The 24,500-nt window shown below is 46.0% G+C and overlaps 1 protein-coding gene across 1 annotated transcript in view; it reads left to right on the plus strand.

Annotated features, from left to right (window-relative positions):
• The window catches only part of FDXACB1 (ferredoxin-fold anticodon binding domain containing 1), a 210,469-nt gene that overhangs the window by 21,232 nt on the left and 164,737 nt on the right, over positions 1-24,500 (plus strand). Inside the window, exons 2-3 of the mRNA XM_086957173.1 lie at positions 11,377-11,420; positions 11,535-11,622. The gene's annotated coding sequence lies outside the window, so the exon portion shown is untranslated. The remainder of the gene's footprint in view (positions 1-11,376; positions 11,421-11,534; positions 11,623-24,500) is intronic.

Genomic DNA, 24,500 nt, shown 5'->3' on the forward strand with positions numbered 1-24,500 from the left:
AAACTTGGCAGGGGAGGCCTGGACAATAGGTTTCCTGTCGCAGGGAGGTGCTACACCTCCCCAGACAGGAGATAGTGGATTGGGGCAGGGTGGGCTGAATGAAACTAGACACTGCCTGGGGCACACAAGGTGTCCCATGCATAGTCCAGTTCAAACCGGTGCTGGACCCTCCAGTCCCAGCTCTGGCGCGAAACTGGACAAAGGGAAAGGGGTGTAACCACCCCCTTCCTGGGTCCCACCCATAGGAGGGACCTAGCAGGTGATCCAGCCCACAGATTTGGAATAAAGGTGGGCGCAGTGCTAGTGCACGTAGATTATCCTGACTGAAACTTATGAAACGAAACTCTGGACCCTTCGACATCCCACTCGATGTGGAAGACTGAAGAATCTCCCTTGTGGTCAAGGAGTGACCATCCTGTGCAAACAGGCACCATCCAGCGCCTCACTGTTGGCTTTGTTGCAGTTCCAGCCGGAACTCGAGCGACAGAGATCGACAAGACCCAGCGTTCCTGCCTTCCAACAGCCCGATCCAAAGTCCCAGCAAGTCTGAGACCCGTGGAGGCGACCTTAAGCGTGGGGCCGACCATCTTGGAAAAACTACAAAGTGCTGACCGTGCAGCTCCCGAGGCTCCCTCGACGCTGTGCATTGGGGTTTGAGAAGCCCCAGCCCCGAGCAGCTTTTGCACCAAAGCTCACCCCTCCACACTCTTTGCTGCGTGTGCTGCGTGGGGCCCTTCTGCATCTTTCTGCTCGACGCGTTGGTCCGGTCGCTTGCCTGTTGGCTAGTGGCCCCAGTACCAACAAACCTTTTAATTTGCTCTGCCAGTCCGGTTGCTCTGGACTGGCCCTCGCTTCCCTAAAAAGGAGCACCTGCTCTGACCTTCCTGGTCCGAGTAAGAAGCGATCTAAACGCCGGTGCTCCTGTAGTGGTATACACCTCTAGTGTCTAAGTCTAAAGTTTTTTACTTCTAGTCCAGTTGGAAACCTCTTAAAACAGTAACTCAATAACTTTTACGCACCATTGATTTTGCATTGGTGCATGTGTGTGCTTTCAGCGCTGCACCCGATTCCCGCGGGCTTTTCCCGACTTCAGCATTGCTAGTCCCGATTAGTCCCAGCGATTCCCCAGGCCCTAGACCTGACCACTGTTCGATTAGTGATACTTATACCACTTATTTAGTATATGGTTTGCGTGGCCCCTGGCCTCATCCATAATTGTGCAACTTTCATATGTTTTACTGTGCTTTTGTTTAAAAGCTTGTGCTTCTACACCCATAAAGAGTCTAGAGGATTATTCTGAGAATAAATACATATATTTTTATAATATATAACTTGTGTGGTGTCCTTTCATTTGATATTACAGGATTGTGATTGGTAAAACAGCTGGCTTCACATGCCCTCCTGAGTTTAGCCTGAAGGCTGCTTAGTCTATGCTACCTCTAGGATAGCTTGTCTATAAGGTTGACTTACAACCACCACCATAAGAGATTGTTTGGACTGCTACAAGGTGCCCCCAGAATTGGAGACATCATATATCAGACCAACTTCTCACATGGGGACTTCTTCCTTCCTTTTAGTTACCCAGTTTACAGCATTCTTAATGAAATTAAAATGAGTGCTTACTCGTACCAAGCCTGTAAATCTTAACAGAACCAAAAGATGGTTCGATCATGCATGTTCCATAGCAAGGAGTGCTCTTATCAAGGCCATAGAAGTCCACCATAGAGATCCAACAGAGACAAAACTCCTACGGAGTAATTACAGTCATGCCAGGAAAAGAAGAGAGAAGGCTATTAAAGAGAAGGCCTGGAACAATCTAGGCAGCAGCAGGGAGTTGGAGAGTTATAAATGCCCCTAATTTTAAGACTCTAAGGATCCTTCCCTGGACTCACATGTAGATGAGGATGCATGGGTGGGATACTTCAAAAGCATTTTTAGCCTTAGCACTTTTCCTGCTCTCACACCCACTGAGCCAACCACATCACCACAAGTTAGCCTGCGATTCTCTCTAAAAGATTTTAGAAGAGGGTTGGAGTCATGCGCACCAGGAAAGGCCTCGGGCTAGGACGGTGTCTCGATCAATCTCTTCCAGCAGAACTATGATATGTGGGTCCCCTTATTAACAATTGTTTTTAACAGTATAGCAACAGAGGGCCCTCCATCATCTTGGAACAAGAGTGTAATTGTCCCTATTTATAAGAAAGGGGATAGGGCATTCATAAGAATTACAGTCCAATTTCCCTTCTGGATACCACTGCGAAGCTCATGGGTTGGCTCCTATTAACCAGATTGGAGGTCTGGGCTAAAGAAAATTATATACTGATTCAGGCGCAATATGGATTCCAGAAGGGAAAAGGGACGGTGGACCAATGCCTACATTTATCACTCTGTATAGAACAATATACCAAAGTGAAGGGGGGGGGAGAATTTATATGGCTTTTATGGTCCTGTCGGCTGCCTTTGATTGGGACTCTCAACAGAGGTTGTGGCCAATGCTGGAGGGGATGGGGTCGATCCCCTGATAATCCTCTTTATTCGTCAGCTATACGCCAACGCCACTTCCTGTGTTCGGTATGGTGCAAATGGGGAATGTACACACTAATTTAAGATCAAGAGGGCGGTCACACCGGGTTGTGTCCTCTCCCTGTTTCTTTTTTCCATCTACACAAACGGGGTGAAGGCTGCCCTGACTGGCTCACCCCTGGAGGTGCCTACATTTAGTAACATCCGCCTTCCAATACTGGCGTATGCTGACGATGCGGTCCTAATCGCGAGGACAGGGGTGTGTTTACCAGCTCTCATAGCATCATACGCCTCATTCATGGCTTCATTAGACCTCAGAGTAAATGAAACAAAGTCATTTGTTATCATAGCGAAAGCCAGGAGAGGAGCAAAAGCCCCTCACTTCTAGCTGGCCTCAAAGAAAAATGAAGTGGTAGACTCCTTTCCATATTTGGCGGTCTTGTTTGATAAAAAACCACTCCTGGAAAAATCAGGTGGCGTTAAGAGCACAAGAAATGGAAAGGAGCCTTCAAGCTATTAAGAGCTTTGCAAGGAAGTTGGGAGCCAGCCCTCTGGACACGATTAAAAATATTTACCAAGCTAAAACAAAGGCAGCGGCAACATATGGGGCGGTAGTTTGGGGGTTGGTAAACTCGGATCAGCTCCACAGGATAGAACATACCTTTTTTCAAAGTCGGGCCTCTTTACCCAATTCCCTCTCAAACTACATTTAACACCTCGAATTGGGGTTACCCCACTTGCTTGATACTATCAGACTGGCTCAATCCTGCTGTGGGTCTCAATTTGGCAGAGGTCCACAGTAAATTTAAAGTAACGCATAATTGCCAGCGGCATGAATTTGGACGCTCAGATATGTAGAGTCCGAACTGACTGCAATTAGGCAGGGTTACTTATTTAGAGACCCCTGACTGTGTAGGAAGGTAACGAAGCGGCAAATTACAGAGATGTATCTCCAGAGGGCTAATTCTTTTCCCGAGGGAAAAGTATTGGCAACAAAAGGCGATAACTGCATATGATTTTATCCCGCTAAGAGCAGGGTATAGATTTTCATACCTTTTGCGCATCACCTTGGCTCACCATAGATTTATTCTATTGCGGTTTTGCCTGAATTGCATCCCTCTCATGCTAGCTCTTCCAGTGAGAAAGTTCCAACATTCAGATTTGCACCCCTGTCCGCGTGACAACCACTCGCCCCAAATGGATCTACATGTAGTATTTTTCTGCAAGTTTTAACACACTGAAAGGAAAGCTTTTATCCCTACCGCTTTTAAGGCGCTATAACTTCACACAGTGCAGGCTGGCATGGTATTTTTTAAAGGCACCCTCTGACCCCTTTGTCTGCTTTTCTGTAGTATGTTTTTTGTGGGCTTGTGTGAGAAAGAGGACGAATCGGGCTCCGTTGACATAATTTAGCGAATCAACGAGAATAATTTGGCCTCAGCTAAGTGATGGGGGATGAAGAATCAACAATTGTACAAAGATTATGAGTGCCCCAATTTGTGGCTTTTAAATATTACTTTTCCTGTACACAGCTAATTTGATGGAATTGCCAAAACTGTATATAGATTTTAATTGTTTTAATACTGTGATATGATTTACTTAATGAAATGATGCTTTTATGATCTGTTTTAAAAAGAGATTGAATAAAGAGTCTGATTCTGAAGCAGCAACTATGGCTGTATATAATATTGAAAAAGCTTCGACTTAAAGCCCTGGTGACACCACAACAATGTTGCTACTCCTGAGTTTCAAAAAGAGAAGGGAAATCCACAGAGAAAATGACTCTCTTTTAAGGATTTCCCTTCCCCTACAAGGCTCACCTGGCATGATGTCATGCCGCAAGTTCTCTACTAGTGAGAAGTGAGCAGCGCACATCGATGTTCCTGCTCTCACTGCAGTCTTGAAAAAAATGGTCCGCCTGTGCTCGAAGCAGAGCCCAATAGAGAGCTGTTTCGAGGTCCCCTTTAAACAAGCATTTGCAATGCAATCGGTCTCGCCTTTAGGACCTTGTATGTATTTAGCTATGCAGCACATTAGCCTGGGTGCTGAAACGTCTACTGTTCTTTAACATGAAGGGAAAGTAAGCTCCAAACTGTGTGACACGCCAGGGATGGGAACACATGGAGAGAAATATTGCCTTTAAGCAGGAAATGGTATAGCCCACAGCTCTGTTTTTAATATAAAATCAGGGCCTTTGGTAGTCATATCACTGAAAATACAAGATTTGAAAAAAATATTATTGTCTACGGGTGCTCGTGGAAGACAATTTCTATGGACTGGAATCTAGAGGATGCTAAAGTGATTCTGGTATTTTACTGACCTCTGCTGGTCGTTTTCTTTCAAGAAAGTTAAATAGAGGCAGTTCCCAGAAATATTTTTAAAAAAGAAAGTTCCTAAGCCCCCCAAAGCAATTCTGGTATTTTACTGACCTCTACTGGTCATTTTCTATCAAGACAGTAAAATAGAGGCAGTTGAACAAGCAGAAAGCAATTCTGGTATTTTACTGACCTCTACTGGTTGTTTTGTACCAAGACAGTTAAATCGAGTCGGTTGAATAGAAAAAAAGTCCCTACGCGGAAGCAGACAAGTCCTAGGGCTGATCTCCAGAGCCCACAAAGTACATACACATGTAAGTATATTCTAAAGTATATACAGGAGGTCTTGAACGCTCAACCTAAAAACTGCTGGTGCTCAGCACTGGTGAGACCTGGCCCACATAAAGCCCATAATTCTTGGAACATGATGGTAGAGAATGGGTCATCAAAAAGGGGCAAGGGGAACCCATTAAATGGCTCGGGACCATGGGTGTCAAGTATTTATCAAAACAACAAGCAGTCCTGAGCATACAAGAATAAGGGAAAGCACAAAAAATATATATAGATCACAATGGACTTCTATATAGTTCAGGGTTCCTTGACCAGCCGGTCAGGGAATGTTTAATAGTTTGATAGATTATTTAATCTCAAAATACAACAAATAACCTGAAACATTGGGGTTATAGTAGGGCACAGTCCTGTGCCGTACAAGGAAGGGGGGAAAAAGTGAGAAAGTAATAGTGAGTGAAGGAAGATATCAGGCAAACAAAGTGAGCTTACAGGTCACTGATACTAATTTACATTAACAGTGTATCCTGGAGTCATTCATACAAACAATAGTATAGTGGAATTACATGTATGAATTACTCTAAGGTCGACGTTTCGATCCCAAGCTCGGTTATAGCGGGATCATCTTCAGGACAAGAGAATAATTTTGCCTGAACAAAGTTTTTAACAACACCGGGTTGTTAAGTTGAAGTAGAGTTCTCTTCAAATGGGATGGTCCGATTGGTGTCAACAACGCATATCTTTCTTCATTGGTGAAAGAGTTCCATGTGGTACGAATGGTTGAAAATTCTGTGCACGCGCCGGGATTGGTGTTCAGTCACGGCTAGTCGTATAGTTTGCATGGAGTTTGTGTCAGATATATCGAGGTCAAAGCCTTGCGCCCGCTCAGCCAGGGATTCTATTGGTATATATTGCGTAGCTTGTAGGAAGGACGGGATGGGTGATATTCTAAAGGCTCCAGAAGTCCGAGATATGTGCTGGGACCGCTATACGATCTGCCCGATTGGCGCATAAGTATAAGGCCAACCTCGGTTGATTCTATGCGGGATAACCGTCCTCCGGCAATTTGAATAATGCCAAAATTGGCGGCGCGGCCAGAAAGGTGACTGGTCCGCTACGGGTGGAATGGTCGCTACTCCGCAGGCGCCGGTCACAGGAGCTATCGATCCATCGAGATATAACATGAAGATGGTGAGTTCCATGAGAAAAGTTTTGAGTTTGGGGTCATAGTCTGTCGATAGGATGGCTTCTTCCATTGCTTCAATGCCCGAACCGTGCGGGATAGATGTATACAGAGATTTCACATCTGCTGTGAACTCGCCATCTTCATGTTATACCACAGTTATTTTAAGTATGACAACGTATGGTACCAACAATTGATTGGAACGAGTATGGGAAACAGCGCAGCCCCGGTATACGCTAATCTGTTCATGAAAACGTACGAAACTCAACATATCTTGAATAAAGCACAGTGGAAGAACAATCTTAAAATGTTTGTACGTTATATAGACGACGTTTTCATTCTATGGAAGAACACCCCAGAATCACTGGAACTAGCCTTGAATGAACTGAATAGACAAGAAGAAAGAATCCAATTCACTTGGTAAATTTCAACAAAATCACCTACCTTCTAGGATGTTCAAATCAATTTAAATGAAGGAAGAATTGAAACAGAAATGTACAGAAAAAGTACAGATAAGAACAACACCCTTCACTATCACAGTTTCCATCAAGAATCACTAAAGAGACATTTACCGGTATCTCAGATGATGCGAGCAAAACGCATCACATCAGACCCCACAAAAGCCTTAGCCAACATCAAAGAAATGGGAGGAAGATTTCGCAAGAGGAACTATCCAGAACCCTTGATTCAGCAAGCTGCACAAAAAGTTGAAAACATGCAAAGAAAAGATCTACTAACTGTTAAACACAAACCTCAACAAGATAGAATGACAATTGTGTCCAAATACTCCACTGCGAGTTTCAACTTCAAGAGGATCATAAAGAGTCATTGGAATATTCTCAAAGCGGAACCTGATTTCCAACAGTCTTTCCAAAATCCCCCCATTTTTGCATTCACTAGAAACAGGAATTTTGGGGAAATGTTAAAACATACCACATCTGATCATAAACAATATAGAGGTACCCGTCCTTGCTTACAGTGTGGGAACTGCAACAGTATAATAAGAGGCAACCCCATAACCCATCCAATGAAGGGAAATAAAATCAACCTAAAAGTCAACGCAACTTGTGACAGTTCGAATCTGATATATATGCTTAAATGCCCATGTGGCAAGACATATGTTGGAAAAACAGAACGAAAGATCAAGACGAGACTTAATGAACACAAGTCAAATATTCGTACAAAAAACTCAAAGTCTACTGTAGCTACTCATTTTCTAGAGGCGAACCACAACATCTCTCAACTACAATTTGTGGTACTTGAAACGGTGGAGAAAATTGAAGGCAGAGACAATAATCGTTTTCTCCTACAGAGGGAGAACCATTGGATTTACCTACTTAATTCGAGCAAGCCCCATGAGCTTAATGAACGTATTGAATTTCTGTGTTACCTTTAAAGACTTATCATCTTTATTGGACAGTTTGCATGGGTCGATCTATTCATATTCAACATCTATATGTAACATGGTTTGTATATATTTTCTGTTTCATCATTACGCACACAGGTAAGACAGTCTTCGTCGTTTTGTTTGTAAACAATCTGCACCCACCGCAGATTGGTGGGTTTCCCGACCACGTGATCGGACTATTGAGCGAATCACATTTAGCCGCGCAAACTAACCCAGTCTCCACTATATCAAACCCATTGTGATTAGCTGACTTTTCTTCGAACCTTTTTCGCGCCAGATAGTAAGGAGAACCCGTTTACGAACATCGTATGAACGCGTCCAGCGTTTAATAAGTAAGCAATAACAGCGCATTATGGTTTTGTAGACTACGTTATTTATTTATGTCAGCGCAAAGTAACAGCGCCTTCATTTTCATTCTTCACAGAATTTTGTTTAATATCGAGAGCTTCAGGAATAACACGTGAGACTCATTTCTTGTTATTTTTCTGCATGCACTCACTTGATGGGAGAGCACTGAATGTGTTTTGATGCCGTTATTTAAACCATGTTTTGTGTACTAATAACGTTTAGTATGGGAGACTTATAGATTTCATTTCGTCTTGCTTCTAGCTATTGTCCCGGATGAAGGGCATACAGCCCGAAATGCATTGGACTGTGATTTGTGTTATTGAAATACCGCTCAATGAATTTAATATTTGAAACAAACGGATTTTGATGGATTAAACAAAGAATTTTCTGATGTGTTGAATACAATATACGAATTCAAAACGTGGCATGGATCTTTATTTTGAAACAATTTGAACTCTCTTAGAGTGGAACGCCAAGGGATGCCTCCAATGAACATTGGTGGCACATTCTTTTGTTTCCATTCCAATGATAGCCATTTTAATTTGCTATCAATCCTCCCACCGTCCGTACTACACTACCCTCTCCCTAGTTCAAAGAAATGTAATTGGTACAATGTAAGTTGTCCTTTATTTGATCTGTTAATGGGATTATTTTATGGGAGTTGTTGAAATACGAATTTGATATTATGCCCCTCTTTATAGCTGTGAGCTAAACACTCATCTAGTAGTCTCTCCTAAGCGTATGTACATCAGATAATACTTTGGAGCACAGTGTGGTGTGCTGCGCTTCAGTTCCACATGCATTCGTTGTGAGTCTTTGACCAAAAATCCCAGTCTTACTCATTGAATCCACGCATGACTCCTTTTTCCTCTAACCTCGCTCGTCTGTAAGTCTTTATAACAGAAAACAATCCTATTAATTTACTATAAACATCCAGTATAACATGTGACTGCCTTAGATGTATGTTTAATCGAGGTTATGCCTGCTAGATGAGCTATCAGCTTTCATCTGTATTTGACTGCCATTTGCGCTCCAGCACGTCATGTATGGACAGAAACCTTACAAATAATGCTCTTTAGCACACGTCTTTGGCAGCATGGGTATGCAGATCTCACTAGACCGGGCAACAATGTTTTTTGACTCATTTTTCAGCAATCTGATTGCAGTGCCACGAATACAAACTGTAACTCCCACCAAGACAAAGTGAGGGTGGAGGTCTACCCTAACCATGATCTAGGGCACCATTCTCCTGAGGTTGGCCCTCGCGTGTAGTCACAAGTACACCTGCATGGCCAGGTCCCTGATGTACAGTGGTTTAATTACTCACACAGTTCTGTCCTCTCCTGGGAATCAAGGAACCACAGTCACTTGCTGGACTATGTATAGACTGGTACTTCAGAGCCAGCGTTGTCCTGGAAATATACATGGGCCTTGGCTGCCGTGCAGTCCATAATGTCCTGTCCTAGGATGTCCAGAGGATCGTAGTCCCCTGTCTATACATCCCTGCTCTGGGAGTCCTTCCTTAATGTGAATGTACATGTTTGGCTGACTAGTGTGTTCTCTCCCTCTTTCTGCCATGATTCGGAGGGTCAAGGAGTGCTCTGACTCTCTTTTCTTAACTCAGCATTTCCTCCCCTCCACAAGCTGGGTAGAACAGAGATCAGAGGTGCATAGCCCTACAGTAAGGGCCAGTAGGTTTAAGTTGTGAGCACAGCATATGTAGATGAACGCCCAGAGCAGCAGGTCAGCATTCACTGGCCTATGCCATGCTCCCGCCACCACTGCTGGGTCTAGAACAGAGAACACGGAGGCCTGGGTCAGGTGTAACAGCACTGTTTGCAGCACTGAGAAAGCACAGCACACTGGGAGGATGCCAGGGGAGCTGAAATTGACTCTCTGCCCACCCTCTCTCTTTGTCCTAAGGGTTATATTCATTTAACCTTTATACACTCTGCCCCCTGCGCTTTCTCTCCTCCCTCCTGTCTTCTGTGCTTGCTGACCCACATCCATTCCTTTTGGCCCCTTGTATGCTCTGGTTAGGAAAGGTAATCCTACCTTTCCTAACTATTCTCTTCCTAGGGGCTGGCTTAAAAACCACCAGTAGCCTAGCTGGTGGCTGGGCTAGCCCTTATTTAAGCCACTGGACCATGTTGTTTTGTGAGCAAAGAGGACCCTATGAGAAGACCGTGTTTGCTACGAGGTAAATGGGAGGGGTAAGGTGCAACCTAGTAAACACAGCTTTAGGACCAGATTTTTACATTTAAAGATACAAATAAGGACTGAACATATACAGCGAAAGGAGTCTGACCCAACTGAGGAGAGAGCCCAAAGTTGTCAAGTTGAATTAATGTTGAGTCTTTCCACGCGTCTACATGGTATGCTTCAATCTGTTTGGGCTCTCAGGGAGAGATGTACTTAAACGGTGGTTGCAAATTGTGCGCTGACTTTTTGGGATCAGCCTTCATTTTGCAAAATGACTTCTATACTAATAAGTTCCATTGCAAAGTCTCTTGGCACATGAGTTTACAGAATGACCTCCATAATGAATATTAATTAGGAAAGTTGCAATCTGCAACCCAGATGTCTACAATCACAAAGGCGGTGGCCTGTAAGGAAAAACAGCCCCATTATGTTTGCATTCACAAAGAGGAAACTGTCAGGTTATTTTACCAGTTGGAAATGCTTTTCTGACTGGCAAAATGGGATTAATGTGCACACAAATGCCATTTTGTGGGTGCAAACTCTGAATTTTCAAATTGCAGATTTCACAATCGTAAAATGATTTCGCCCCAAGTCTGTTGGTCATTGTGGACCATCCACCACATGGGTCAGTCAGAGGTAGACTGGAATAATCGAAGTGACACGAGAACCTGGGCGGAAAGGAGCACCTAAGAGTGCTGGCGCTTTGTGTACAATGTGCATTGTTGGTCACCCCACATAAGATTTATAATAAAAGTTCACAAACATGAAATTTCAGTCTGGGAGTTTGCTTATGCATAGGCACAGTGGCATGTGAATCCTCTGCTCTTTTGTTACACATGAAGAATCAATCTGCTATGCTGCATCTCTAGAACGCCCTTAGTTCTGGTCTTTTTTTTGCTGATCAGCAGACGATTCTATCCGATATATTTGGTGGTTGTAATTCCTTCGGAGGTGAAATGCAATGTGGTAAAAAAGAAAAGAAAAAAAAGGGTTGCTTCTTACTACATTTTAATTTTCTTTTTGCACTCCATTTTGGTATGCTTTCACAGAATTGACAACTGGTGACAGAGTATGTAGTAATAAGCATTTCTTATGTTTTAATTTTTTAGGTGTACTCTGAAACTGCACCATATTCATCTACCAACAAACTACAGCTGAACCATACTTGATAGTGTTCACCCTTCATCCAGAACTGCAGCATCTGTTTCTGTAGGTACAGTTGAGGCTGAAAAATCTGGCAAACAGATGCATTGGATCCATCCAACAGAAGGTTCTATATAGGCATGAATGCCTTCCTGACAGACAAGAGCACCAAGCCTGAATTATGATGCAAGGGGCCTGAATTTCTTTTCGAGGTAAGGGTTCCTACTGCTTGCTATTTCTAAGCTTGGAGTCTTGTTTCAAGTGAGCGGCTGTGTTGAATACTCTGAACTACTGTGAAAACCTCACAGTGATGCAGAAGCAGAAAGGTAGGTCATCTTAAGTCATTGTGCACACTCAAGCCATTGCTTCCTAGTAGGCTCTACATTACTGTGGAAACTGAAAAAGCTCAGTAATCTACCGGAAAGTTATGGGGCAGAGATCGTCCTACGGAGCAGCTGGTGGTTGTTTACAACAATGACTTTACCCAGTGGCATTCGTTTGGGGGCGGCAATCTCCTCCCCCGCCCCTTCATCAGTGCGGCCGTCGCTGGGCTGCAGTAGGCCGAGGAATCCGGCAGCCTCCCCCCCCCCCGCTCCTCAATGCGGCTGCCGCAAGGACAGTGTAAGGTCTAGCTACGCCACTGATTTTACCAAAAACTTTTTGTATAGTGCCAATATGGAGAACACTCCTCAGTTCTCATACAGCAACATACAAAATAAACCACAAGACACTTTGTTAGAGGAGAAAATTACTTCAGGTTTATTTGCATAACAAATATGCCATAGTGGTAGGTTATTTTACAGACGATCCAAGGGCAGGGCAGCCCCTATGCCGCCTGCTCGCCTGTTGAGCCAAATTACATTGTGGCTGTCGCCAATCGGTGGTTACCAATTTTGGGAGGGTCCTCCCCTCCCATCAGTGGACCACCAGTCCACACCCTTACTCAAGCCCCCAAAAGGTGGGCGGAGCGTTCCAGGCAGCCCCTGGTTGCTCAGACCCACAACCGCCCGTAGGACTAACGGGGCGCCGTCGTTCTTCCAGGGGACAATGCTAAGACATCCCTGGGTATCCTTAGCTTAGCACCCTTGTGGTGCTGCTGCATATAGTACCCTTCTGTACCTTGCAGAGTCTGGATCGCCCTGTAACTCCTCCACAGCTCTCGGGTGGCCACCGTCACAACAAGGGCCCCCCACCAAGGTAGGCATCTTTACCTACATCCTGATTACCGGGCCTCCCCCAGGTCCAGCCAAACAAGTCCAAGCCCATAAAGGACCGGAGGCCAGCATGCCCCTTCTGGACAGGTGCCCCCATCCTTTCTAAACTCCCTATGGACTTAAGTCTACAGAGGCTGTTCCAGTGCCTGCACAATTACACAACTCCTACCAGAGTGGCTTACGGACGGCTGTCCCCTTGAATGACTTGGGATTCCTATCGCCCCACCTGTTAGCATGTCCTGCTGAGTCTGCAACTCGGAGGGGGACCCGGTATCCGTGGTACCCGCCTCACCCAGCCCTTCATGTATATGCACCCAGGATGACCTAAAACCAATAGTTTGGTGTTGGTTCAGTGTTAACATTGCCTGGCTGTAGAGCAATACCTTTGACAATCCACACCTGACAAGAAGTGCCAATGCAGGTAGAAATAAGAGTTAACAAGCCCGCCTTGCTCCCTCTTTTTCGCCCAGTTATCTGTGTATAACACCTGTCAGAGTATGCCCATCGCATTCATTCAGTCACTGCCCTAGGTGACGCCTTGCCCTCCCAAACTTCTGCTAGTATACCTGGGAGCAGACATGACTGTATGAACCAGAGAGAAGCATATGTCTAAATACCTGCCCTTTTTTCAATACTCTGAATGCAAGTGTTCTTTAATACTTGAAGCCCATTTGTGCTTAACCCAGGGTTTTCCCCAATCTTATGGCCCGTAGCACACTCTTTGGATGACCATTTCCACAACCTGCATGGCTGCCAGCCAAGGCTAAAGGGAGGGAGAATTTGCACATGTTATTGTTACTCAACCCAATGGTACTCGTTTCATCAACATTAGAAGGATGAACTGCTAAGTGGACTTACCAGGATCTGAACCTGTGACCAGCAATCGAACCCCAAGCCCCTTTCAGTTCCGCCGCTCCACCTGCCTGTGAACTTGTATCCCAGGGCAGACTTCAGGCACCATAACCCATACTTGGACCTGCCTGAGCTAGAAACGCACATCTAAAAGGCCTGTCAACCGGCTAACCACCAACATTGCAGACCAAATGTTCGCTGACAACTCCCAAGGTAAATTCGCTTAACTGAAGCAACTGGTAAGCTGCTCACAATATAATCAATTTAACCTTAACTATGACTGCAAAATGTGCTCTGGTAGTTGTCCGTATAAGTGCTCCATCCCTCCATATCAGCACTAACAAGGCAACCCGCACTCTCTTGGGAATGGCACACTCACGCCCCAGCTGACAGAAAGTGCCTATTCGTGTGTAGCCCATGATCTTACGTTTATCACTGACGGTATACCAGGATTAAGTTGAAATTTAGCTGGCTCTAAAGCTGAGTGCCCGTTACAGCATCACAGGTATGTCTTTGCCCAATCAGTTTCTGGCTGCAAAGTGTGATGACAGCTCCAATCCCAGGCGAAATAAAAGGAAGCTTTACTGCTACCCGTGCGAGCCGCTGATTGTTTTAATGATGGTACAAATAGCACTGGTAAACTAGATGCTGTACTTTCGCGTTAGAGGGCCATTGCAGCACATATTAAAGTCCATTGCTAACCTACTGACAGTATGGCAAAGACCAGAGAGGCTATAAATCTAAAGCCCATTGAGATGACCGTTAGATAAGCCCAACAGGGAGTGATTCTGAGAAAAGCGGTAGGGACCACCACCATACCCCGCATGTAAATCAGTCCAGGTTTACTTTGCCATGTGCAGTAGTGTAGCCACAATTCGCCGGCATCTAACCTGTGCAGTGTCCTGTTCTGTGCAGCCCCCCCCCCCCCATGCTTCCACTGTGCACCTCTGCCTGATGTGTATGACCCAGGTACATGTTCCCCTTGCATGGCGGCCTGCCAGTGAGATAATACATCACATATCCCATAGGTACCGCTAACTGCCTTTGCTAGAATCTTACATTGCATTCCTTCATGCCCAGATATACCATGTGAAAATGGCTGTACTCGGTCAATTGACCCGACCAAACATTAAACCCACGGCGACAAGATGCGGCCAGTTAACCTGTCCCAAACATTGTAGAAACAACAAATAAGCAGGATTTGACATAAATGAGGGGATCCCCAGTTGTACTTTAAAATTATGTACTGCCCAACCAGATGTGCCCCTTGGAAAGATATCCAGCACAACCGTTCATCCTGGACCTACCTTCAACATGACTTGTATTTGAGCGCACTGTCACCCTATGGGTCTGCTGGCTCTGAAAAAGAAGTGACAAGATGAAGCATGCTAAACTGCCCCTAAACTCCGCAGAACAACCATGTGTGCGAGCAAAACCAACAATGTTTGCAACAGCATGCCAACCCATATAATGTTTTACTTCCCTTTGCTCGGTGGGGGCAGAACTGCCCAAGGTGTGTGTATTGAACAACATGTGTATTGAACAACATGATTAGAGTACAAATTACTAATTCATAGTACCTGGTGTTTTTAATAACTAATAGCAGGTATAACAACTTCATCAGGCATCCTCCGCTTACTTTACATCTTACTTCACAGATGGACTGCAAACAACTCCTAGGCATTCACTACCCAGGTTTTAAGTGGAGTTTCTGGTTGGCTAAGGTAAGCACCTGAGCTCGGCCGAACCTACCACTAGTTAGGAGAAGGGAGTACACACTTAAGATAATTCCTACTCACCCCCTAAGTAGCTAGCGCGAACCTTAGGGCTTATCCCAGAGGCAGTGTAAATTTAATGTGCCAACAGTAGCCACCCACAGTAGCAAACTAGGCACACCACAGAGGAGACTGCATACACCTCTCACCATACTGTCACAGAACGCCACCACCATTCCTGCTGGCACCAGTCCTCAACCTGTCTTGAGCCCATGTTGCTGCGGTGCGCCTTTTGCTGACATGTAAGGGACAAGAAAATCAAGCAATCAACGTTTGTTCCTGTAATTTATATACATAGTTTTAGTCAGGTAAACTTGATGCTGGGTTTAGCATAAGTAGGCCGTGGACTTTCAACTACACCACTGCCTTACCCACAGTGAGCAGCCATAGTCAACACTGGTAGGCATGGGCAAACTCGGGCAGGCCTTTGCTTCCCCAGGTATTTTTACATTTGCTGTGATTCCGCACATGGTAAGGATATCTGCAATGCATGACCACCCGCAGTATGCTTGCCTCTATAGTAAACGACAAATAAATTCAAACCTTTGTGTCAAAAACAATGTGTTTGCTGCTGCAAGTTTGTCCCACCTTCTCCACTGTAGGCTCCCACTTGCCAAACACACCATCAACCAAATGTAAACCGCAAGACAGTGCCACCTGGTGGCTAAAACCCCCCCCAGTGAGTCTATCAATATGCCGCTAGCAGGCTGGTGACCGATGAACATTCTACAGACTTCCATTGCACGATCATCAGTGCCTTCAAGGCTTACATTGTTAGGAAAAACACTTCCTGGTAATTGGATACACCCCCCTGCCAGAGACCGCACACACCTGGCCTTCGTGAAATGAAATCCTCTCCCCCAACATGCATGCAAGTTTTGCCACATCTAAGAGAATGGCCAGTACAGCTTCAAGGACTCTTCAAAACTAGGATGTGAGACAGATCGCTTTGGAGAGGTATTCATTGATGAACTCAGTTGCCCTGCCACCACCCTACAATGCACCTTCTAATCTTACACTATAACTACCTTACAGTCATACCCATCACCTAAAGACATCCATGTTTTGAGCGCAGGATGTTGACCCGAACCGGTGCTGGGACCTGCTTCCTGATCTCAAAGGTCGACAGGCCTTCTGTTAGGCAACAAAGACCCTCCCTAACATCACAGTAATAACCATTAAATGCATTCACACAAGGATGTATTACATACATTAATAACTGGACAATTAGGTATGACTTCCCTAGCGCTAATGGGTCCGCCATATTATTATTATTATATTATTATTATTATATTTCTTATATAGCGCCTGAATCGACCCCCGAAGGGGTATCTCCGCGCTTGCCTTGGGAACCCGTCCTGGCTTTTCCCTGTGAGATAGCCCCTACAGGGCATCCCCAAGGTGAAAGCCAGGCATCCCGCCGCGGGGGGGGGGGGGGGGCGTTGTGGAGATTAAGCAAGCTTAATGCCCAGAGTTGCAGAGTGTGAACCCATGATTAGGTCAGGCACCGAAGCGAGAATTATCGAGTCCATGGACATTTTGAGCTCAAGACCCTGCCGCGTCGGGAATTGAACCCTGGTCCCGGGTCTGACCTCAGCTTCAGGGTCTGCCTGCTCTAACCAGTGAGCCACACTTCTCCACACTGAGCCATACCAATCCTAATGTGTTTTAGCGTGGAGCTACCGGGTCCACCCTCGTTTGTCCCACGTATTTTCGCTTTCCTGCGGGCAGGGCGGGCTAAGCCAGTGTCCTGTGTGAATTGTTTACCTGTCAACATCTACAGTTGAGCCAATTTGCAACCCGCCTTAATGCAATCTAATGTGGGTCCATAACAGGATGTATCCCCCCTGAGATTCATGTATTCAGAAGTTTACCTGCAATGTAACCGGTCCACCTGTGAATTGCGGACACTATGCGGCAAACTACGCGCATAACAAACTTGTATCACCAACAACAAGCCGATACACCAAACTGGTTGCTCTCTGTTCCCCCCAGCACTGTCCCACGCGATTTCTTGTGGGTGAGTTCCTGCGGTTGTGAGGCTTTAAAATTCACACGGTCAGCTAATCTGGGTCTCAAAGAACTGCGCTGCAATGGCACATTCTACAATGTTGGGGGTGAGCCATCTCTGTCATTAATAACCCTGTATCAAAATTGAGGAACTATTCTCTTAAACAATCTAAGGACATTTGCAAGTATATGGAACGCTAGAATGGAACAGGAATGACATTCTCTGGGTCCCCCACTGCCTTGGTGATTAACTTTATAAACAGCAAGTTGTGGAGTAGAGCTCGTGGCTCATATATGTTTGTGACCCAGCGCGGATTTATGGTCCCCTCTCCTTGCAAAGTTTGATGAGCTCAGCTAAAATGTTACCGCCAGATGTCTCACAAATATTCGAAGATCTAAGGCCAAGTTTTGAGGGGAGGGGCTACAAAGCTGAGGATGATAAACCCACAGGACATGGCCATGTTACTAGTGCCAACACTGCACGCAAGGGTCCCAAATTGAAACACCTGGCTGACCTCACACACAGCATTACCTACTTGGTCCCTGTGTTTCGATGTGAGTAACGTTCACTCTTGTAGAACAGGTTCAAACACAGCACTTCAGATGTACGAAACACGGCCTACCCATTTCATGCTTAGGGTATGTCAAATGAATTGTATGCCTATTACTCACAGGCACAAAGGACTACGTGTTGTGTCCTCCTGAGGCGGAAGCCGGGAGGTTGTGCTGTGTGTCGCGAGTGTGTGTGTCCCTCCTGAGAACGCCAGAATTCTTACTCTCTCTGTGCTATTTTCAAAATCGGCATCTTTTAAATTGTGCAACGTAAGTGATTTAATACTTACTTAGACGAGCTTACTTTTATCAGAGGACACTCGTCGGCCTCTTCCCCGAAATTAAATTGTGATACTCCGGTGATCAGCCGAGTTAGGCGCTGACACACTCGGAACTCACCTCGGCCCTCGGAATAGAGCAGCGGCCATCTTGGGGGTAGGCTACACCTTTTGCACTCTAGTCTCCAGCACATAAAAGAGCTTCAGTGGCAAGTGAGTTCCCTTGCTGCGTGTTGTGTCCTCCTGAGGCGGAAGCCGGAAGGTTGTGCTGTGTGTCGCGAGTGTGTGTGCACCTCCTGAGAACGCCAGAATTCTAACTCTCTCTGTGCTATTTTCAAAATCGGCATCTTTTTAATAATCGGCATCTTTTAAACTGTGCAACGTAAGTGATTTAATACTTACTTAGACTAGCTTACTTTTATCACAGGACACTCGTCGGCCCCTTCCCCGCATAAATTGTGATACGATTGTAACCTCTCCTTGGAGGTGCATGTGGGGAAAGTGGTGAGCTGTTTTCTGGGGATTATGCGCTCTCTGAGGAAGATTTTTCCCCTTTTACCACATCAAGCCCGCACCCTGATTGCACGTAGTACCATACTTAGTCGGGTTGACTATTGTAACGCTTTACTCCTTGGGTCCCCTAAATTTCTGCTAGATAGGCTACAGCGGGTACAATCTGCCGCGGCTAAACTGGTATTAGGCTGGTCAAGGCGGACCTCTGCCTCTGGAGCACTGACGCAGTTGCACTGGTTGCCCGGGACACAGAGAGTTACATTTAAATCTCTGTGTCTAGTATTCAAAGCCTTGCATGGAAAAGGACCAACTTCTTTTCAGAAAATGTTTGAGTGGTATGTTCCGGGCAGAGAGCTCCGCTCTTCGAGAGGAATGTTCATTAAAGTACCACGCTTTAACAAAGCTAGAGCAGGGGGCAGAACATTTGGGGTGGCTGCAGCCAGGCTGTGGAACACTTTACCTCTTGAACTGCGGCAAGGAGCTGCTCGCGTTCAGAAAGAACCTTAAAACCTGGCTATTCCCTAAGAACTAGGCCTGCGCATTGACCCCTCCTGTGTTGATATGGTCTCGGAGTTACTAGCGCCAAGATGCCTGTTAGGTGGTAGTGCGCTTTAGAAATTGTATAAATAAATAAATACTCTGGTGATCAGCCGAGTTAGGCGCTGACACACTCGGACCTCACCTCGGCTCTCGGAATAGAGCAGCGGCCATCTTGGGGGTAGGCTACACCTTCTGCGCTCTAGTCTCCAGCGCATAAAAGAGACGGGTATGCCTCCGCGCAGCGGACGCGCCGTCTCAGCGCCGGAGTCACGCCAGAGTCTAGCCAGTCTGCGCCCGTCAGCGTTGAGGAAGCGCCGAGGGCCGGGCAGGCTGTTCATATGGATCCCCTTGTTCCTGGTATCCTATAAACCCTCTTTCAAATCTTGTCACCACACGTTTCCACCCGATGTGTTATGGGATGTCTTTGAGTGCCAATGTACGGGGAGAGGGGATAGCTCCTTCCTCCATATCCCCCGAAATAGGCACTCTAGACCGGGAAATCACAAGCCCCCCCAGCTGAGTAGAGAGACTGGGTTCCTCATTAATACCAGATCCCTAATTAAGAACAATTTTGCCTTTAGGGATTTTATCTCTGATAGAAAACCTCCCTGGGTCTTCATTACGGAGACCTGGGCCTCAGAGCATTCAGGGCCAGAACTTCTGGATGCTATCCCGGAAGGGTACTCACTGTCAAGAATGGACAGAGAGGGGCAAAGGGGAGGGGGGGGGGGTGGGGGGGGGGCTTGGTATCTTACATAGAACTTCTATGAGATGTCGAACCAAGCACCTTTCTTCACCACGTGACCACTTTCAGGCCCTATACTTTGCTCTTAATCCCTCCCCTACAATCTCTTTCGCTGGGATTCTGATCTACAGGCCTCCTGGCCCTAGGCCATCCTTCTGTCAAAAGTTACTTAAGTTGCTGGAACCTTATATTAACAGACCCAACCTCACCATTTTTGGAGATTTTAATTTCCACTTGGAGATGGATAACTCCAGACACTGTCTCTCTGTTGGACTCACTAGCTTCCTGTGGTCTAACACAAAGAGTAGAGGGTCCCACCCACACAGCCGGACATACCCAGGATGGGGTCTTCACCAACGACCCTAGGGTAGAGACTGGGATCCCCCTTCCCCTGTCCTGGTCAGATCACATGGCTATCCCCCTGGATTTTACACACCATAATTATGCCACTCCCCTAGCAGACCACAGCAAGTGGGAACTAAAAAGGAATTTCAGAGGGATAAATAGTGATTCATTAGCTCCCTTTTTGTCCAGTCACCGTTCATCATTAGTAAGTAACACCGACAGTGCACCTCTTGACCTGCATAATTCCATTCTAAAGGCGGTCGACAAACTGGCCCTGGTCAAGCAGATTTACTCCGCTAGGAAGCGCCCCTCGGCGCCTTGGTACTCTGACACTCTCAGGTCACTAAGGCAGGGATGCAGGAGACAAGAGAGGCTCTGGAGACTTAATCTCGATCCAGATAAAAAGAACAAACATAAACTCCTACTCAAAGAATATAAAACCGCGGTGCTTGCGGAAAAGAAACTGCACTTTTCCAAACTGACTACCTCCCTCAGCTCCACTAGGGAATTGTTTAAAATCGTCGATTCCCTGTCGGCTTTGCAATCCCCTGATCCTATAATAGCAACTCAGGAGCTCTGCGATCAGATATCTACTTTCTTCCATACAAAGATAACCGACATCCATTCAGGCCTAGAAGTTCTTAATCAGGAACTAGGACCTCCAGCTGCCCTAGTGTTACATCCTGCGAAAGAAGACCCTTTAGAGTCACCACAGGGTAACTTTAACATCTTCCCCCCGCTCACATTAGAGCAACTTGATACGCATCTAGACAAGCTTAAATCAGGATCCGCCCTCGACCCCTGTCCTCTGAAGACTTTTACAGAATGCAGAGATGTTTTACTTCCTGCTTTTCTGGAAGTCATCAACCTGGCAATCCAGGAAGGTGTCTTTCCGACCTCCTGGAAAATGGCCATAGTGAAGCCCTTCCTAAAAAAGGCCTCGCTGGATCCCAGGATCTTAAAGAACTTTCGGCCTATCTCACTACTCCCAGCTCCCGCAAAAATGCTAGAGGCCCATTTAAACAACCATCTGAGTGCCTTCTTGGAGAACTCCAGCCTACTTGACCCCTCCCAGCATGGCTTTCGGAGGGCCCATAGCACCGAGTCCGCCCTGACAGTTGTCACCAATAACATCCGTGCTAAGGTCGACAGTGGCCAGACTACCCTTCTGGTCCTGCTCGACCTTACTGCCGCATTTGACACCCTATCCCCCTCCATTTTAGTCAAACGCCTTAGGAAGATAGGAGTGGACGGTCCGGCGCTTAGCCTCTTGAAATCTTTCCTGGATGGCCGTGTACAGAGGGTCAAGCTGGGTGATTTTCTCTCCTCAGCCAAACCTGTGCAGTGCGGGGTGCCTCAGGGTTCGTCCCTGAGCCCCACACTCTTTAACATTTATGTGACACCTCTTGCCAGACTTGTAAGATCATTTGGGCTGGAAGTTCTTTCCTACGCGAATGACACCCAGATTATGGTCTCTCTTTCTCAAACTGTTGACATCACAGCTCGAAATTTTAGGAACTGCATGGAAGCAGTTGCAAACTGGATGGTGAGGAATTTCCTCAAGCTAAATGGGGGAAAAACGGAGGTGTTGATCTTCGGAGGCAAGGAGGAGATCTGGTCTATGGACTGGTGGCCTTCCGCCCTTGGAACCTGTCCCACGCCCTCTCAGTCCGCTCGGAACCAGGGTGTTATTTTCGATACCAAGCTCTCCTTCGAAAAACAGGTCAGTTGGACGACTTCCACATGCTGTGGTGTCCTTAGAACCTTGAGGAAATTAGTACACTATCTTTCCACCGATGCCCGCAAATTGGTTACGGTGGCCCTAATTTCCTCAAGGTTAGACTACTCCAACGCATTGTACCTGGGAATCCATAAACTACAGGTGCAACGCCTACAAATAGTACACAACGCAGCTGCTCGGTTTGTTGTTGACGCACCGAGGCTCGCATCAGGCACCTTAATCAGGAAGGAGCTGCATTGGCTTCCCATCCAGGCCAGAATAGAGTTCAAGGTCCTGTGCCTCACCCACCGTGCTTTGCACGGGCTTGGATCGGCAGATATCAGACCCTTGGTGACCCCTACGTCCCCTGCAGGGCACTTCCCTCAGCCAACAAATATCTTCTCTCTGTACCTAAAAGCAACAAAGTCAGATGGGGCGAGAGGGCCTTCTGCTCCCTTGCACCTAGGATCTGGAACATCCTTCCGGCTGAGATCAAGGGACTAACCTTCCACTCTCTCTTCCGAAAGGCCTTGAAGACCTGGCTTTTCAGGGAGGCCTACCTGTAACCGGCTCATTCCGCCCTCCTATCACACAGCTTTTCCATCTCCAGCGCCTTGACGCCTTTGGGCAAAGTCGCGCTTTACAAGTTCTTTCTCAACTCAACAACGCCGCCCTGGTTTTAGCCTAGACAGTCTGTACTTTTTACCGATTTTAACCTGCACAAAAACGAAAGGCCCTCTGTAAATCAACTCACACAGGTAACGCACACTGCACCCAGTGAACACTGGATACAGTATCATGGAAATGTGTTGGTAGCATATGGCGGCCTATACAAAATATTACAGCTGTGGGTCAGCATGTTCGGAGTGTTAGGTCAACTAGCTCTGTTGTGCACAATTGTGAACTTCTAAATTCAGCACGTTTGTTCTAGCAGACGAGGCGCATGCAATACGGGCGCTGGGCCCAACACGACAAAAGCAGTGCTGGTTTGAACTCAATGGTGCAGACCCGCGACCAGCACGCAACACAACTCACCCTGAAACCACCAAGGATGAATGCCACTCCAGCCCGGAAGCGAAGCATACCACGTGTCCAAATGGACGCATATGGAATACACGGGACCCGGCACACCATGCCTCCTGTCCCCCAAATATGTAAACCAACAAAATGAACATGCCAGTACTGATATGCATAGTAAAGCAACAACTAATGACTACCACAGATCTGAATGAACAATCAGAAAAGGGGATTGACTCATTAATAGTATTTTATTCAAAGTATTTACAACATTTAAATGAACTTTTTAGGTTTTTCGAAGGACTTTACAAAGAAAGACATTTAGAACGAAAAAAATGGGATTACTTTACAAACATTCACTCAAATTTCAGTCGTATCACACGCAACCACAACAATTATACAACACTTCCAAGGGAAAGAAGAGGGAAAGGGTTTTTTTGTGAAAATAAGTATAAACAAAAACAGATACCACGATCTACAGATATTTCCAAAGCCGTTCGAGTTGACTGTTTTATATGTACATTCTTATATTTACAAACACATTCTAAATTTACAAAAAAATTTTTTTATAGTAATGTACACGAGTGTACTCCGGGCTCAATCAATCAAAAGCCCAAGAGTTACTGTAGATTGGTAAGAAGGGGCCTACGCGTTTCTAATCCCACTCGAATTGTAGGGGATTCTCTTCAGGGCCGTGAGCGTTCCTTTTGTTGAAAGTGGTAAAGGTGTCCTATTACAAGTAGTCCTCGCGTTGTGGCACTAAATAGCATCTACTCACCCGACCGCCCTTTAATATCAAGTCCTCTTTCTTAGCGGCTCGGGAATGTACTGGCTGCAGGGATACTCAAAAGACGAAAAGAACCAAAATGATGGGTGGCTGATGTATTATCCTTAAGTCGGACTAAGCGGAAAACGGGCTCAGATAGAGCAAGGAAGAAGCCAAATCTTCAAAAAGGTTTTCTGATTGTTAAAATTAATTCTCCTGTCAAAACACTCGTTGTGATAGGTTTTTCACTGGGTTGGAGTATGTAGACTGCGAGTAAAACGCGTCAATTAATGCATGGTTTTAGCCGTCTCCATATTGATATCGAGCGTTTATATGTGGAGGGGAAAACGGGCGTTTAGTTGAGCCGAGTATCCAGGTGCGCATGCGCGAGTGAGTAGTGCCGGTAGAGACGCCGCCGCCGCACCTGGATACTCGGATCAACTAAACGCCCGTTTTCCCCTCCACATATAAACGCTCGATATCAATATGGAGACAGCTAAAACCATGCATTAATTGACGCGTTTTACTCGCAGTCTACATACTCCAACCCAGTGAAAAACCTATCATAACGAGTGTTTTGACAGGAGAATTAATGTTAACAATCAGAAAACCTTTTTGAAGATTTGGCTTCTTCCTTGCTCTATCTGAGCCCGTTTTCCGCTTAGTCCGACTTAAGGATAATACATCAGCCACCCATCATTTTGGTTCTTTTCGTCTTTTGAGTATCCCTGCAGCCAGTACATTCCCGAGCCGCTAAGAAAGA

The sequence above is a fragment of the Lissotriton vulgaris genome, chromosome 2_1 (genome assembly GCF_964263255.1).
Source record: "Lissotriton vulgaris chromosome 2_1, aLisVul1.2, whole genome shotgun sequence".
Taxonomy (NCBI): domain Eukaryota; kingdom Metazoa; phylum Chordata; class Amphibia; order Caudata; family Salamandridae; genus Lissotriton; species Lissotriton vulgaris.